General features: G+C 41.4%; 1 protein-coding gene across 7 annotated transcripts in view; it reads left to right on the top strand.

Moving 5' to 3' along the window:
• SLC16A12 (solute carrier family 16 member 12) overlaps positions 1 to 16,007 on the top strand; it is a 36,347-nt gene continuing 20,340 nt past the window's right edge. For 2 of the 7 annotated variants that reach the window (XM_033515679.1, XM_015633370.2), the window contains exon 1: positions 1,100 to 1,183. The gene's annotated coding sequence lies outside the window, so the exon portion shown is untranslated. The other 5 variants (XM_015633371.2, XM_015633372.2, XM_015633374.2 and 2 more) reach the window with 5 other exon arrangements.

The raw sequence follows: 16,007 nt of genomic DNA, 5'->3' as shown, positions 1-16,007 counted from the left end.
CATACCACAGTGTGCAGAAGGAGGGGAAAGATCAGTCTCTCCTAGCTCTCTTGTGCTGCTGTGTGGCACAGAGTAGCTCTAGGAAGGGAAAGGGAAGTCTTTTCCAATTAATAATCTACCCTGAAGCTGCCATGCTTACCAAAATCATGTATGCTTGAACTTATCCTGAAGAGCAGCAGAGCAAACACCTCCCTGCCACCCTCCAAGGGCTCTGCTTGCACACTCCTGGCAGCTTTGCACTTGCTCTTCGTAGCGGCACTGAAACGCAACAAGGGAAAAGACTGCAACCAAGCAGCTCTTGTCTGGCAACAAGAAGGGTAAGAAAAGATCCCATTTTATCTTTGTTCTCATGGAAAGTGTCACAGGATGTTTAATGTCCTTTCTGAGCAAAGACCTGCTGTTTTCCAGATCTTGCCCAAAACCACATGCAGTATTCAGCAGGCCACTTAGTTTATCTTTCTTGGATAAACAGAAGGCTGCTGGAATTTGAAACTTGTTCCAAGAGTCTAGGGTCCAAATCTGCATGAGCCTTTCCCCCGGTCTCGGGTTTTGAACTGAGTTTGAAAATTTAAAGGCTACCAAACAGCAGCATGATTCGTAATGGGCAGGAAGGGCTGGTGTGTGTGTCAGAGGACCATCCTTATGCACAAGTTCTGGCGTTATTTCCATTCTTGAATGTTACCTGACTTTGGAACCGCTTAAAATATCTTATGAAAAGTCTGAGAGCACTGATCCACAAATCCCAGTACTGACTTTGCCTCGATGGGAGGAAAAAAAAAATAAAAAAAAAATCCCTCTTAACGCGATGAAAGCTCCCGTGGCACTGCTGAGACGCACTTTTTCGTGTTGGTGAAGGTATCACGAAGGAGGGACTCCGACTCTCTCCGATGACAGCGTGACGGAGCCGGGCGAGGGGCAGTGCTCGGCCGAGCGCACCGGGCTCCGCCGCGGGGAGCTGTGATCCTTCGGCCAGGTGGGCGACCGGGGCGGCCGGGCAAACTGCGGCGGGGAGGGGGCTGAGCCCAAACCGAGCCGCTCCCCTGCCTGCGGGGCTGGGGGCCGCGGTCACCGCCCCGCCCCGGCCCCGGGCCCGCGGAGCCTCCGCCCCCGCGGGGAGCGCGCACGGGCGGCCGCGTTCCGTGACCCTGCCGGGCATGAGGGGCCGCGTTCCGTGATCCCGCAGGTAGGGTGTGAGGGGCCGCGTTCCGTGATCCCGCAGGTAGGGCTTGAGGGACCGCGTTCCGTGACCCTGCCGGGCATGAGGGGCCGCGTTCTGTAACCCCGCAGGTAGGGTGTGAGGGGCCGCGTTCCGTGACCCTGCCGGGCATGAGGGGCCGCGTTCTGTAACCCCGCAGGGTATGAGGGGCCGCGTTCCGTGACCCCGCAGGTAGGGCTTGAGGGACCGCGTTCCGTGACCCCGCAGGTAGGGCTTGAGGGGCCGCGTTCTGTAACCCCGCAGGTAGGGTGTGAGGGGCCGCGTTCCGTGACCCCGCAGGGTGTGAGGGGCCGCGTTCTGTGACCCCGCAGGGTGTGAGGGGCCGCGTTCCGTGACCCCGCAGGTAGGGTGTGAGGGGCCCGGGGACAGCGAGGAGGGAGCGAGCGGTGGCCCGCGGGCACAGCGCGGCTCCCCGGAGGTGCGGCTGCAGCCCAGCTGCTTTCGTGCCCTGCCTGTGCCGTGGAGACTTAGAACTGCGGAAACACTGAAAAATAAATAAAAAATATTTTAAACGCCGGTATTTAATGAAGGAAATGTATATATGTGCACACACATATATATAAAAACTGTTGGTCAGGTAAGATGCTAGTCAGGTGGACAGCGTTTAAGGATAAACAGCATTTCAAGTTGCACGATGGTAAGAGGAAACTCAGGTATCTTTTATTTCTGTTGCATAAGCAGGACAAATGTACCTGTTCAGAGGCAGGTGTGAGAAGCAGTGCTGGATCTACGGCTGTCACTGGGATGCCTGTGCACGGCTCTGGTTGTGTGTGTTTGTGTTTGTCTGTGTTTGTGTTTGTGTGTATTTGTGTGTGTGAGCGGCTCCCCAAAGAGCTCTGAAACCCGAGGCTCAGGCTGCTCGATGACGGGGCTGCAGAGCTGGCCTGTGGTCTTCTGCAGGGACAGTTTGCAAATCCCAGCGATCCATAGCCTTAACAGCCTTGAAATTTCTTCTGGGATATTAACATAGTGAATTTCCAGGAGAATTCTTACTCCCTTGTAGGACAACCAGGTGTGCAGTAATAGACTTGGGCTAAGTGGTCTTGTAGGGAATTGTCTGTTCACAGGCTGACTAAATTCAGGGAATCTTTTCAATGAAAAAAAGAAGTCAAAAGACACAGTGAGAATTATCCTAATTTTGAACTTTCTAATAATAATTTGCCACTATTTGCAATTTCTAATGATAATTTGCTGCTCATTTATCGACCTGTTCTGTTTAATATCTCTACACGTAAGTTGTTAATTAGGTATTTGGGATGAATTTGTGTTTGTGTGATAGCATTCTGACTGAATTGATTTCATTAAGTTAACAAGCTGGTTGGGACAGCTGAGCCTGTTTGTTGTTGTAAGTCCACTCCTACAGTGGCAATGAGGAAACATTTCCGTTAACACTGGGAAATTGGAGGATAACATGAAAGTTAATGAAGTGAAACAGAATTGCATTTTCCTCAGAGTGATTCTATTATGCCTCATTTAGGGCCATGTTATTGCTCACCTCAAATCATTAGCTGTTACTGTCTTTCTGTATTTTTTGTATTTCTTTTTTAGTGCTACATAGCTCATAATATGTTCTTGTTTTATATTTTTTTCAGTTGCATTGTATTTAGCGTTTACTTTTCTGTTTTTTGCAGCAGTGTAACAGGAGCTGTATTTTAATGGAAGGTTTCTCTGGGCTTCCCTAAAGGGTTTCCACATTAATGCCTTTAAAATTCAATCATTAACTTTTACCTTCACCTGAAGGTAGAAAGTGATGATGAAAAACAATATAGCACCATGTGTAATTTGGTTTTGCAAAGCTTTATCAGAATTGATTCAGCTGATATGTAAACAGGGGAAACCTCACTTTCTTCTCGCCCCAGCTTGCACATTCACTTCAGCTTGAAGCTGTGCACGTTTACCTGACAGCTGCAGCACGGGCTCCCGACTGGTTGGATTTGCTGAGTTGGTTCTTGTCTGCAGCTGTGAGGAAGGGGACCAGGACACCCCCAGGGATCCCTTCCGGATCTATATTCCCAGGCCAAGGTCCAACAGACTGGGCACAGGGGGGGAAGATTTTTCAGATGTTTTGGTGCAAACACAACTGCTTCCTGAGGGAGAGATTTGGCATGTGTTTCCTGAGAGAACCGTGCTTGCGTAAGCAGCCCCTGCCACCCTCTGCGCTGGACTAGCACAACCATTTGTGGGGCTCATGGGGAACTGCACTGGCTTCAAAAGCACCTTTTTCTCTTTTTTATTCATCACTTTTTACCCTGATCTATCTGACTGTGTGGCTGCTGTGTCAGGGCTGAGAAGGTGGCCTGAAAGGAGGGAACACGTGGCAGGGAGCAGGAGGTAAGGGCTGTTTCTGCCAGGATCGCTGCTGCTGAAAGAAGTAATTGCTTATCAAACTGTGTTCGGAGGGGATGATGACATGTGGTTATGGCAGTTGCCTGAAAAATGGAGCTGGATGCTCAGATATCTTAATGCAGCTGTGTGCACGTACAGTTAGTTAGCTGTATACATGAAGATATGAGTCTCTGTTTCTCTTGTAACTCTGAGTTTTCACCCAATGACTTGACTTTCATGATGTACAGCTACGTGTACAACTTAAGGATACATTCCCTATACTATTGTCTCTTGGAGTATATTCTTGCTTTTCTGGAAAACAGACATAGGCGTCACAAGAGTATGAGTTTTGTTAATCAGATTATATTTAGCTGAAATAGGTGAATGCCTAAAATTCTAAAAGGGAAGATTAAACCACCCCTAAGAAGCTGCCTCTAATCCTAGAGAGCATAATTGTTACATGCATGCACTTTACTCTGCTTTACATTTACATAAAATGTTAAATATGCTTTTGAATGTAGTGTAGACCTGCTGTTAAATTATGAATAACAGAAGCAATTGGACAAATAGCACTGTTTTAATTGATATGGTGAGAATAAGAAGTCAGTTTAATGTAAGACTTCTATAATCTGCTACCATTTATTTTAGTCTGGAAAGCACTGATGCTTTTGTGCATTGTTTTAGGACTTTTTCATTCCTACTTGACGTTTTCATTCCTACTTTAGACACTTTGTTTCTCTGTCATGATCCTATTGTAACCAGTAAGAAAACACAGCACATTGTCCATTTAGCAGGAGTGCATATTTAGAGGGTGATGGTACATGTTCTTGTTCATAGAACTGGAAGGAGAAATTATGTGCTATTACTGTCTTTATTCAACAGAGAAAAATCACTTTTTCCCCTCTAACTGGAAACAAGAAATTTCATGACATTGAAGAACAATATCTTTACTGTCCTGTGGTGGGTCACTACAGCTGTTGTTTGGATTATCTTTGTAGTCTCACATGGATTTAAAAAAACATATTTAAAGAAATAAAAATCATAATTTTATCCATTTTTTCCTAAGAGGGTTTTCTTTACAGGAGCCTTATTAGAGCAAAATACATATTTTATGATCTATATTGTTGCCTGTGTTAATTGGCACCCATTGATGTGACTGTGAGCAGTAGAACTGCAAGCTACAGCTTGCCTGCAGGAGGTGGGCTCCCAGCCTGCAGGATGGAGACATTTGGAAAGGTGCAGTTTCTAAAAACTGAAGCTGTCCAAGCTAATCACTCTGTTTTTCTTCACTGGAAATGAGGGTGCTTCCTAGGGAGCTTACTGAGCTGATCGTTTTGTTTTCCTCTCTGTAATCATTCTGTTCTTGCTGTGCAGTGGAAGAGCTGGTGCCAGTGGGGCAATGAGTTGTCAGCTGCTCTGGGTGAAGACCCCCAGGTACAGACTCTCTTTACCTGGATTGGCTCCTTGTCTCTCTGCAGCTTGTAGGACGCTGTCTGTAACTGCACGCAGGGAGAGCTGCGATCTTCTACATATGAAATCTTTGGTGTTCAGGTCCCTCATCCTCCTGTTTTTGGAAGAAGCATTTTTCAGCACCGGAGGGTGGGTGTTGCTCAGATTACACCTGCCTGGCACTGTCACAGACACGGTGGCAGGAGAGAGGAGCCCATGGAACTCGGGTATAGCCAGGTGGCACTTCTCTGTCCTTGCACTGTAAGATCAAAATCCATCACTTTTGTCTCTGCAGCATTTTAAACTGTGCAGGCCCCTGAGGCAGCAGATAATCTCTTCAGCAGCGAGATGAGCTATTCATTGGTAAGATTAGCCAGCAATTTGTGGCAGATTTCTTCCCCAGGGCCTGCAGTGGCTGGGGATTGTAGAACTGGTTTGAGGGCATACAACAATCTATTTTGTTAGTGAGTTGGGATGAATTTAGTCTTCATTAGTAAAACTGTCAATTACTTTGCATACAGTACAAATACTACTGAATAGTTGTTTCTCAGCTGCACTTCAGTGTTCGACAAGTACAAGTTATCCAAGATACTATTGCTGCTTTTACTTGACTTAAAAAAAAAAAGTAACAGTATTTTTTGTTCTTGTTTGATTTATGTGTCATACTTATTAGTTTTTGCTTTTGCTCGATGAGATAATGAAGCAAGAAAGCAGTAAATGAAGAATCTTTAGTGTTTGCTTTTAGGCAACATTACCAGTTTGCACTGAAAAACTGTTGGCCTTTTTCCCTTTTTTGTGTTTTATTGTAACATGATTTTCTGGGCTTTGGTGTGGATGCTGTCTCAGAGCATGATGTAAATAAGAGAAAAATGAAGCAACTGTACTTTTATAGTGTGTGTTTTATGTCTGGTCTATGTAAGGGATGTACACCCATGCTTGTATGCACCAGGACTCAGGCTCACATTCTGCACCAGCTTGCAAGTTGGGTAATGCTATTTGAGTGGGTAGGATTAAAAACTAATGTAAAAACAAGATGTGGGAAATAATGTGGGCTCCTTTTTCTATTAAACATTATTTTCTTCAGCTGTTCTCATTGTCACTAGCATCTATTCATTTTCTGGGAAATACTGTCCTTGAATGCTTTTTGAGTGGTAAATACATTAGTTACTACTAAAGGGTTATCGTAATTGTCCAGAAATAATGATCATGGGAAGCCCTGAGACCATATGTGTATATTTATTAATTTATTATGTACACATTTGTTCTTTTAACCTTCTGTCAGGTAAATTATGGAGAGCCCCTTTGCCACCCTTTCCAGTTCTCTAAGTTTCTTGTGCAACATGTGAGTGACTGGAATACCATCCAAATAAATGCCATATCTTGCCAAGAGATATGACCAAACTTCAGGGATTCTTCAGCTTTTGTCACAAACTACCAGTGTACTTGTCTATGCACACCATTTATACTCCATTTCTTCTGGGGTAACAGTGTACCTAATGACTGAAAGCTTTTCTCAGATTTATTTGAAGCATTAGGTGAGAGTGCAGATGAAAATATGGTAAAGGAAATTTCAGTTCTCTAATGTAATGTCAGAAGCAAAGCTCCTGATAGAAAACAAATAGAAGAAGAAGAATATATTTCCTTTGGATATTTAAAAAAGGAAAGCTGTTTCCAGCTATTGCAGAAGGTCCTAGAGGCAGGTTTTGTGCATCAAAACAGAGAAGATGTTTTAGCTAGCAACCACAAAATTCCTGCATCCCCCTTTCTGAATAGGACCTGGAAGTATTTTTGGAGCTAGGACTTCAGCTCCTCACCCTCAGTCCTCAGCACAACAGTGCTGACATTTTTCTCTCCCTTTGTTCTAAATGGAAACAGTCTCCCATCTTTCACTTTTTTTTTTTTTTTAAAAAAAAAAAAAACAACTCGGAAGTTTTCTTCCTTCCTGCTGTTTCTGGATTTCTCTGAATGCTGATGTAATGATTCATATTTCCCAGATGTGAACTGCAATTGTGGGAAGTGGGATCTTTCTCCTCCCTCTCTAGGGGTTTCTTGGAGTCCGTGGTGCTGCTGGGTTTCCTAGTTAACTTCTCTTGATTCAAATGGTTTTCCTGGTGTTTTGGGGGCTATTTCAGTACCTAATAAGTTATGTCTTAGAGTGTTCATTGCAAACACATCTTAAACTAGCTTGGCTTTGAGAGCTTCTTGAAGACCTCACAAAAGTCCTTAATTTAGTCTGTAGATGTAATCAAATACCTCCTCTTGTCTGTTTGAGGCCTTATCAAGTTGTCATGTTTGACAATATCAAGCTCTTGTGGCAGAGGAGTGCTTGGAGCTTGTTCAGGCAACCTGCTGTTGGTTGCACATTTGAGAAGGGGGCACTATAGGGCTGTGCTGCTTCTCTGTGGTCAGTGCTCCAGCGCCTCTCTGCTTTGTCTTCTTTGGCTGACACTGCAGGGGAGCATGGATTCCATGGTTATGCTACTCCTATGCGTTCCCAAAAGTACCAGAGTATTTGGATTGGTAATTTGTTGACTTTGTGTTTATTCCTCTCTTCCAAAAGCCCCTGTAATCAGCCCTTCAAGCTCATAACCTTTATTTCCCATAAAAGTCATTATAAGAACAGGGAAAGGAAGAACTGAAATAAGGAGAGTCAAACTGAAAATGGTTCCACATTCAAGGCATGTGCCAGGTTGCTGAAGTGTTGAATACAGTCTCTCAGCTATTGAACTTGAAATTTCCTGGGCCAGGGGCATGATACTCAGCCTTGCCTATACCAGTGAGGATACATATAAATATCCACAGCTGGTTTTAAAATTACTTACTGCACTGAACTTGATGGGAATAAAGGTTTCCCTTTCCATCGTATGGGCTAACTGGTCTGAGCTGGCCCTTGAAGGATTGATTTGATGTGCTATTGCCATTTGAATATGTTGATGTTGTTACACTTCTCATAGTCAGCTACTATTCAGCTACTTTGCATTTTTTTTAAAGAAACTAACTAATTTCTGGTAGTTTGATTTTGTTTGTTTGTTTTTAAGCATTGTAGCCTTTCAGATGCAATCCTGTCAGTTGGGATAACAAACCACTGCTTATCTATATTGACCAAGATCATGTCCTTGCTGCCACATGTTCCTGGAGAGTTCTGTCCCTGTTGACTATCTCTTGGCAACCCTGCTTTTATGCAAACATCTTAAATTACACTTTCTTCCATAAAAGCTTGAAAGATACACTATCCTCCTTCATCTAACAAGCCAACAGTACTTGTTTTGACTAAAGACCGTTTGGGAAGCTTCTCCATAAAGTGCCCTCTGCCTGTTGACTCCCTTTTGTTCTCTATCTGAACTTTTGTAATATTTTTTATCGATTTATTTAGTCTGAATGGTCCTTGGGGCAGCTATAGTGTGATAACATTAGTAGAAATCCAAAGTGCATTTTACAAGGGACTGAAAAAAGATAGAGAGAGAATATTGGAATGGAAATCAGCTGACCAAGAAAAGCCAGCTGAGAGGAGCAGCACGTTCCCTCTTGAAAGGACTGAGTTAATACAAAGTCCAGGTAGTTTCTCCACTTGACCAATATTGTGTTCCAATAACAGATGGAGGTTTTTGTATGAAAGCTGTTTTCAGTGTTGAGTATAGAATTAACAATTTTCTTTTTTTCCTCATTTAAATCAGTTCAGACTATTTCTCTGTACATCTGGTATTTTGCATTGAAAGTGGCCCAAATATTTAATTTGGGAAGTGCAGCTGCCATAAAATACAATTTGATGACAGTGGAAAAATTAGTATTGGATGAACAATGTGTTGAACGTGGCATCACAGCTGATCACAAAGGACCCTGAAACTCTCAGCAAAAATACGCCGTTTCTGTCATTATGTATTGAAGGACCTGGCTTTCACCTAAATACATGAAAATCTAAGCAGTCAAAAGAGGACACAGTTGGAGAACAATTAAATTGGTCAAATTTAATTTTCAATTTTGCAGGTTGGCATGTGGCTGTGATGAAAATTAGCAAGGTAAAAACGATTTGTTAGCAGAGTCATCCCTGTGAATCCCAGCCAGAGCCAGCTTCCTGTAGAAGCAAACACTGTTATTTCTGTACCCTCTTTAGCTCTGTGGGACACAGCACAGATCCAAAGCTTTGAACATTCCCCTTCTGGTTAGCTTAGGGATCCAGATGTAGAGTAGGCAGGGCAGTACAGCAAAGCAGTGCAAGTGAGAATGGGAAATGTAGGATGAACTGTGACTCATTCCCTGCCTGGTCTACCATCCTCTGCTCTTCATGAAGCCAGTGTTTCATCTCTTGTTTGTGGTCAGAGCTCTTTCTATCAGTGCCCATTTAATTTAGCCTGATGGAGTAGCAAGTTGGAAAGAATAAATAGAATTATCCCACACAGCTGGTCTATTTTTAATCAAGTTAATGGCATGGAGGGTAATCTCTGAGGGATTGCAACCCTCAGATGATGTACCCTATGATGTAGTTCAGCATTTGGCTTATGGTGCAAGCTACATAAAATCAGCCCACACGTGACTGATAGTAAAATGACACTTGTTAGTTTGCAAGCTTTGTCTGTCTGCCAGAAAGCGTGGGTTAACAAAGTATTTCAGATGAGAGGTCTTGCATATGGGCGTCTTGGGCATATCAGCAGAGGTACTTTACAGAGTGTTCCTTTAGTAGGCAATTTTTACTTTTACCAAAATGAGAAAGTAAATCTTGGGTGACAGTTGTGAAAACGTCGTTCATGAAGCAACTTCTAGAAAATAAAAAATCCCTTCATTTTACTCTTTCTAGAGAATATAGCAAGCATGTAAATGCTGTTGTCAGTGTATTAATGCCTCCTGACAGGAAAGGTCCATGCAGTTGGCACCAATGCACCAAATAAAATCTGTGTGGGGGAAAAAAGAGGATGAGAAGATGGTGACAGGACAGTGTGTGAAACCAGTGGAATGTGTTTTAGAGTGGTAGTGGAGGTGGAAATCTGCTGACACTTCTGGATTCGTTAAAATTTGTTGAGATTCTAATTTTGCTTCAGGTGAATTTAGAACTTCGTAGCAATTTAAAATGTATTAAATGCAACCTGCCCTAATGTGAAATGCCCACTCAAGAAGAAAAGTTATCTAACAATGAAGGATCTGAAGTGCAACAGAGCTTTTTTTAGGTAGGTTCATAGGCAGGAGTTGCTGCCAACATCTTCCCAATGTTTTTCAGGGTACCAAGATATACCAGTGGTTCTTAACTGGAAATGGAAACTTAACTCAGTTAGAGATCTTGTTGCTAAAAAAAAAAGGATAATTTGATTTGACATTAGTTTTTGTTTATCAGTTTTAGTGTGAGATCAAGATTATCTTTTTATTATTATGGTGGCAATTTATGGGTGAACCAACAATTCCCCATAACAACCCTTCTTTGGGATGCTTCAAGTTACTCTTTCAGGTAATTCAGAAGATGCAATTTAAATATACTATCTTTATAGTTATAGTTTATTCCCTGTAGGGGCTGAATTTCCGTTGTAAATAGAAGATGTTCTTGAAAAAATCACTAGGACTTGTTCATTTCTCCAGAAAATAATTAATTTCACAGTGAGAAGATTTTAAGGAATATCACCCTCTGTGTATCAATATATGGACATTGGTTTTAGAAATTATTTTTGTTTTCTGGTAATTCTTGAGTTATTTTTGTTCCTTTTTTCATCCATGTAATAAGCTGTTTAAAGTGAAACTGATCCCAATAAAAGGATTATTGATAACGAGATCTGGTTAAGAGACAATTACAGGGTTGGTTGGAATAACAGGATAAGAGGATAACTGTTTGGTCATCCTTTTAAAACTTCTTTTGTTCCCAAGCTGACATGTGGTGAGACTAAACAAATGATACTCATATGACTGTCCAGTCCAAACAGGTAGCAAATGCATTTATTCACCATGGCTCCTTGACCAGTAATGTGAATAAGAAAACTGAGAGTGAAAAGCCAGGACTATTTTTTTTTTTTTAAACTTTCTTATAACTTGTATGGAGTACATCCTGGAGCATGGTACCAGAGTGAAAGCCTATACTAAGTTCTACAATCTATTCTTGAAATTTTTAGCCAGGTTTTTGTTTTTATAAACTTTCCAATTCAGTGGTTCAAGATGCTATGATAAATGGCCAGCAAGCTGGCCTGTAGGATCAGATGAAAAAGCAGAGGCTGCATAGTTTGATTCTGAAGAGTTTCCACTTGAGAGTTTGCCCATAGGAGCCTTTGGGGGTTTTATGGGAGACTTGGCAGGCTGTGCTGGTTCTGAGGCTGTAAATATTCAGCTGCTGTAATTAGGACTTTGTTTAACAGGAAGAAGAAACAGAGAAATTTTACCAATGTTTTTATAACCAGTTCTTGCATAAATTTCTAGGTTATTTTTCTTAGATAGCATCAGTCTTTTTCTTTCTTTCCTTTTTCAAGTAGTTTAAAATTTCACCTTTTATGGTCTCTTATCATTGCTGTCTAATGTATAACAAGATGACTCCCTAACATCTTGTCTTGTTCCTCCAGATGGGCTCTTTTCCTCCTTCTTTTATAGCTATCTTGCTTTACAGTGTAGATGTTGAAGAGAAAAGACAAATGTGATACAATCTGGGGAAAGTGGTTTCCTGTTTTTCTACATACTGTCTCATTTACTGCTAGAGTAACTCAAACTTCTCTTCTGTAAAATTTCTGCCTTCACTATGTGCAGGTTTGTTTTCCTGGCAGAGGCACCCTTAGGTCCCTTGGTGCAAAGCCCTTTAGTCTTATGCTTTTTATGAGTTAAGGTAATCATGTGCTTCCTGTGGTCAGACATTTTTTCAAATATTCTTTCTAATCACATCTCCATCACAGGCTTATTTGAACACTTACTGTAGCATTCTGCTTGCTGACAGTTCTGTGTGCCTGTGGAGATGAGAGGATACAAGCTAAGGATATGTGGGAACATCAGAGAAAATGAAAATGGAGACTAACTTTTAAAGAAATTAAAATAGAAATCTGGAGAGCAATGGTAAAACATACTTAAGGTATAACTGGGTGATTTTTTTTTTTTCTGTGTTTCACTTATGAAAGCAAAAGCATTCTATGAAATGTTCTTTAACATAAAATTGAGAAACTGTATTTCTGGGCTGCAATGCTGACTAGCAGGAGTACACCCTTATGTATCGTGGAAAGTTCCTGCTGAGCATTTCTGAAAATGATGTAATCAAGCAGCTGCACCAAGATTCACTCAGCAAAGGGAACCTGGGGCAGTTCTCTCAAAGCTTTTAAGTTTTCCTAAAAACTAAAATGCGGTATTAAGCAAAGATCTAGTTGGAACGTGGATGGCTCGGTGAGGCTGAATGGAAGACTGAGCATGAGGAATGTTCTGATCTGCCCAAGACACTTCAGTTGTTTGTTAACTTCCAGCGTGTGACTTCACCAAAACAGTTACTTGTGAGTAGATGCATATTTTCACTGTGTGAGTGCTGTCAAATGCACTCTTCCTGGTCAAGTTTTTCCTCTTGACTTGTATCTGTTTCTTTGTCTTTCATTTTAGTATTTAATGTTTCCTTTCCAACTTAGTAGCTTCCCTTTTGTTACTTTCTGAAGGGTTTGTGCAGTGACACACGTGAGCCTACTTGTGCAGAGATGTGTTCATTGGAATGTACCTATGGATCTATTATAATATATAATATTATGCTTTTTTTAATAAGGTAAATATGATTTGTGCAGTGGCTTGTCAGAAATACCTAACCCTGCAAAGCCACACTTATCAGTAGCTGCTTTTGGAAGTCTGTTTCAGCAAATGACAGACATCCTGTTTTTTTGTCTTGCACAGTTTTCTGTCCAGTGTTTAGAGATTTTTCTACCACTCCTGCCAGGGATTATCTTAATGCACAATTAGAATATACAATGATTATAAATTAAGATTATTAAAGTTAAAATAATTTGTGGCTCTTATATGGCCTCATGATAGGGCTGTCTGACTTTTTTAGAGTTTAAGATTTCAGCTGAAAACCTCCCAAGACAAATAACAGTCCTGGTGACAGTTTGCTATCATATGGTGCATATTGACCATTAGAAGAGCATGCATGGCATCGACTATCCTAATAGCCTTATTTCAGAACATAAGCTTGTGTCAACAAAAGGAAATAACCTGCCCTGCCTTTCCATGCCTGATTAGTTTTGGCAAATATTGTACATTGAAGATGATGATGAATTGACGCTAACAGCAGCCCTAAACCATCAGATAAATAGAGGCAACCTTCTGGATAGCTTGTTCTGTAGGTGCAGAATTTGTTTTCTAAAACAGTCATTTCCTTTCCTTTTAAAAAGAACTTGTGTAAGATTCACATCTTGAAAATTAACTGTGAAAAGCATTTTTCTGTGTGAATTGTTAAAAACCCAACAATGCCACTTGGGCTCTGAACTCTTCAAGACCGTGGGGAAAATATGTCTTTGTTTAGGTGCATCTTACTAAAACCCAGCCAGGCATCAAGGACATTATAAACCAAATTAGTTTGGCGCAGATTGAACAAGGTTTTTCCATGAACAGAAAGGCTGAGAAGGTGATAACTGTGAAAGAACTCCAAGTACATGTACAAGTTCTCTGAGCACATCACTGAGCCTTCTAGGTGAGGGCATACAAATGTGCCCTGGCCTTGCCTCCTGCTTTCCTGGATCTCCTCTGTTACCAGGAACTTGGACTGGGTGTCACCTTTCCCAGGACACCACAGAAGGGTCATCAGTGCTTCCTCAGGCTGGGACTCCCCGCCAAGGACGTTTGCTGTGGCTGGCGTTCATCAGCACTCATTTCTTATCAGAGATGAAACACAAAAGCTGGCAGTGATCACAGCTTTTAGGTGGCCTTTGCACTTCAAGATATGTTCAGGGAGATGTGTCTCCATGTTGTCAGCCCCTCAGTTTTACCCAGGCACAGCTGCACTGTTGGTGCCTGAGCACTCCTGGCATGCCTGAGGACACCCTAATTTTCTCTGGAGGGATTGGAACAGCATTTGCTTGTTATACGATTCACCAGGTCATCTTCAGCTAACCTAAGAGAAGTTTATTTTTGGATCCTTATCACCAAAGTAGACTCTGGGGTGCAGAATCAGTGAAGGAAGGGGAGAGTAGTGATTTCCACAGACTATGTGATGGTCTGAAAAAACTCATGCTATTCTCACGTTTCATTGCAGCTTTGCAGTGGCATTCTCTCTCAGGGCAAGATTGTCCTGAAGATGGAAAAATTTATATACCAGATGTGGGAAACATGTCACTTGAAGACCACTTTGATTACAAAGCTTTTTCAGAATTTCCAAACAAATATGGTCAGATGTTAACTTTTCTTTAAGGATATAAGAGGGCACTAATAAGTACTTAATCCAGAAAGGTGCACAGATCCTTGAACAGATAGGAATGACTCAGAAAAATTATTGTACTGTGACATATGTAAGCTTAACAGTAAATGAGAAGTGTTTGAAGAAATGTTTAATCATCATTAATGATATATTATAAAACTCAAAATTAACAGATAAATGGGATGCAATTATAAGTAAATAAAAAAACCTTCCAAAAAGCTTCCAAAACCCTTGTCTACCCACCACCTGTTTCTACATTAGGAAAATGTAGGAATATTGAAAAATTGAGAGCTATTAGAAAAATAGCAAACATCAGAGATTTCTGACTCATCTGTATGTTGACATCATAAGATGGAACATGTGTGACCACAGCCTTGCTATGGGTGTGCTCATTGGCAGGCTCAGCTCAGATTTCGGTAACAGCCGTGTACTCAAGGAAAATTGTCTGGCTCTGTTCTTTTTATCACAGTGAGAAATGAAATGGTGACAACCCACCTGTTTAAAAATCCTTAAGAGTGTCAATCAAAAATGCACATTTTCAGGTGGACTTAAGTTAAAGTCAAGCTTTCTCTGCAAATGTGTTTTCTTACAAAAATACTCTTTTGTGTTTTTTACCCTCTGTAGTTAAACTGCATTATTTAAGGACTAACCTAGCCAGAAGCTACATAAGAGAGTCAAAAGACTTCCATTACCATTTGCTTAACTTTTTTCTGTAGACCCCCTTCTATCAGGCTGTTGGTTTTCTGTGAGCCCCACACAACGGTTTTAAGAGACAAGGGATGTTCACATTGCATTTCTCATTACCAACAGTAACTACTCCTGCTGTGGCTCCAGCTGCACCATTTGGTTTAGCAATTCCTGGCAACTTTGACAAATTAAGGAGCCAGTGTGGCAAAGTGATCACTGTGGGAGGCAAGCATGGCCCTTCCTTTCCCAGTGACTGCTTGGTCCAGGAGCAGCTAATGAACATTGTGCTGCTCTACAGTCCTTCCTTTTGCCGTCTTTTTCATGTTTCAGCTCTGAGTATTTTTATATTTGCGTAAAAAGAGAGTCTTCTAAACTCTTGCCCTTCTTTTGTGTCACCCCAGTCACCTATGGCACCTCCATTCTCTACCAGCTGCTTATCCCTTTGCTTTCCAGACTGCTTTTCCTGTTCAATCTGTCTCCAGCAACCACCTCCCTCATATGTATTGACTGAAGCAAACAAAGAACATTTGCTGTTCAGCACAGCGATAGGAGCTAATAAGCTGGGCTGTTGCACACTTTATCTTCTCTATCTGGATACATTTTGGATGGAAGTTTTATCAGATATTTGGATGATGCCCAGCCCTGTGACACTGCTCTCTGATTAGAAGCCCCAAAGTACTGCTGCAATACAAATAGATTATTAATGTTGCTTTTATTTGATATCATAGGGAAATCCCTCCTTAAACTTATAAAAGTGGTTACACATTTTCAAAATAAATCATACAGATTTATTCAGGAATATTATGGATAAAAAACTGGGAAAAGTGTGAAGCACTAATTACGATCTGTCTTAATGTGCTTCTTGTCATAGTGTTCTGGCAACTATTAAAATTCAGGTTGCATTTTGGTTTTATTTGGGGATTTTTAAAATATTTGTTAGTTTAGTTTAATTCTGGTACAATTCCCTAAATGAACCTTTGGGTAAGTAGTTCT

This window comes from Parus major, chromosome 6, assembly GCF_001522545.3.
Source record: "Parus major isolate Abel chromosome 6, Parus_major1.1, whole genome shotgun sequence".
NCBI classification, from domain to species: domain Eukaryota; kingdom Metazoa; phylum Chordata; class Aves; order Passeriformes; family Paridae; genus Parus; species Parus major.
Note: the sequence above shows the minus strand (reverse complement) of the source record. Positions and strands in the feature narration are given on the sequence as shown.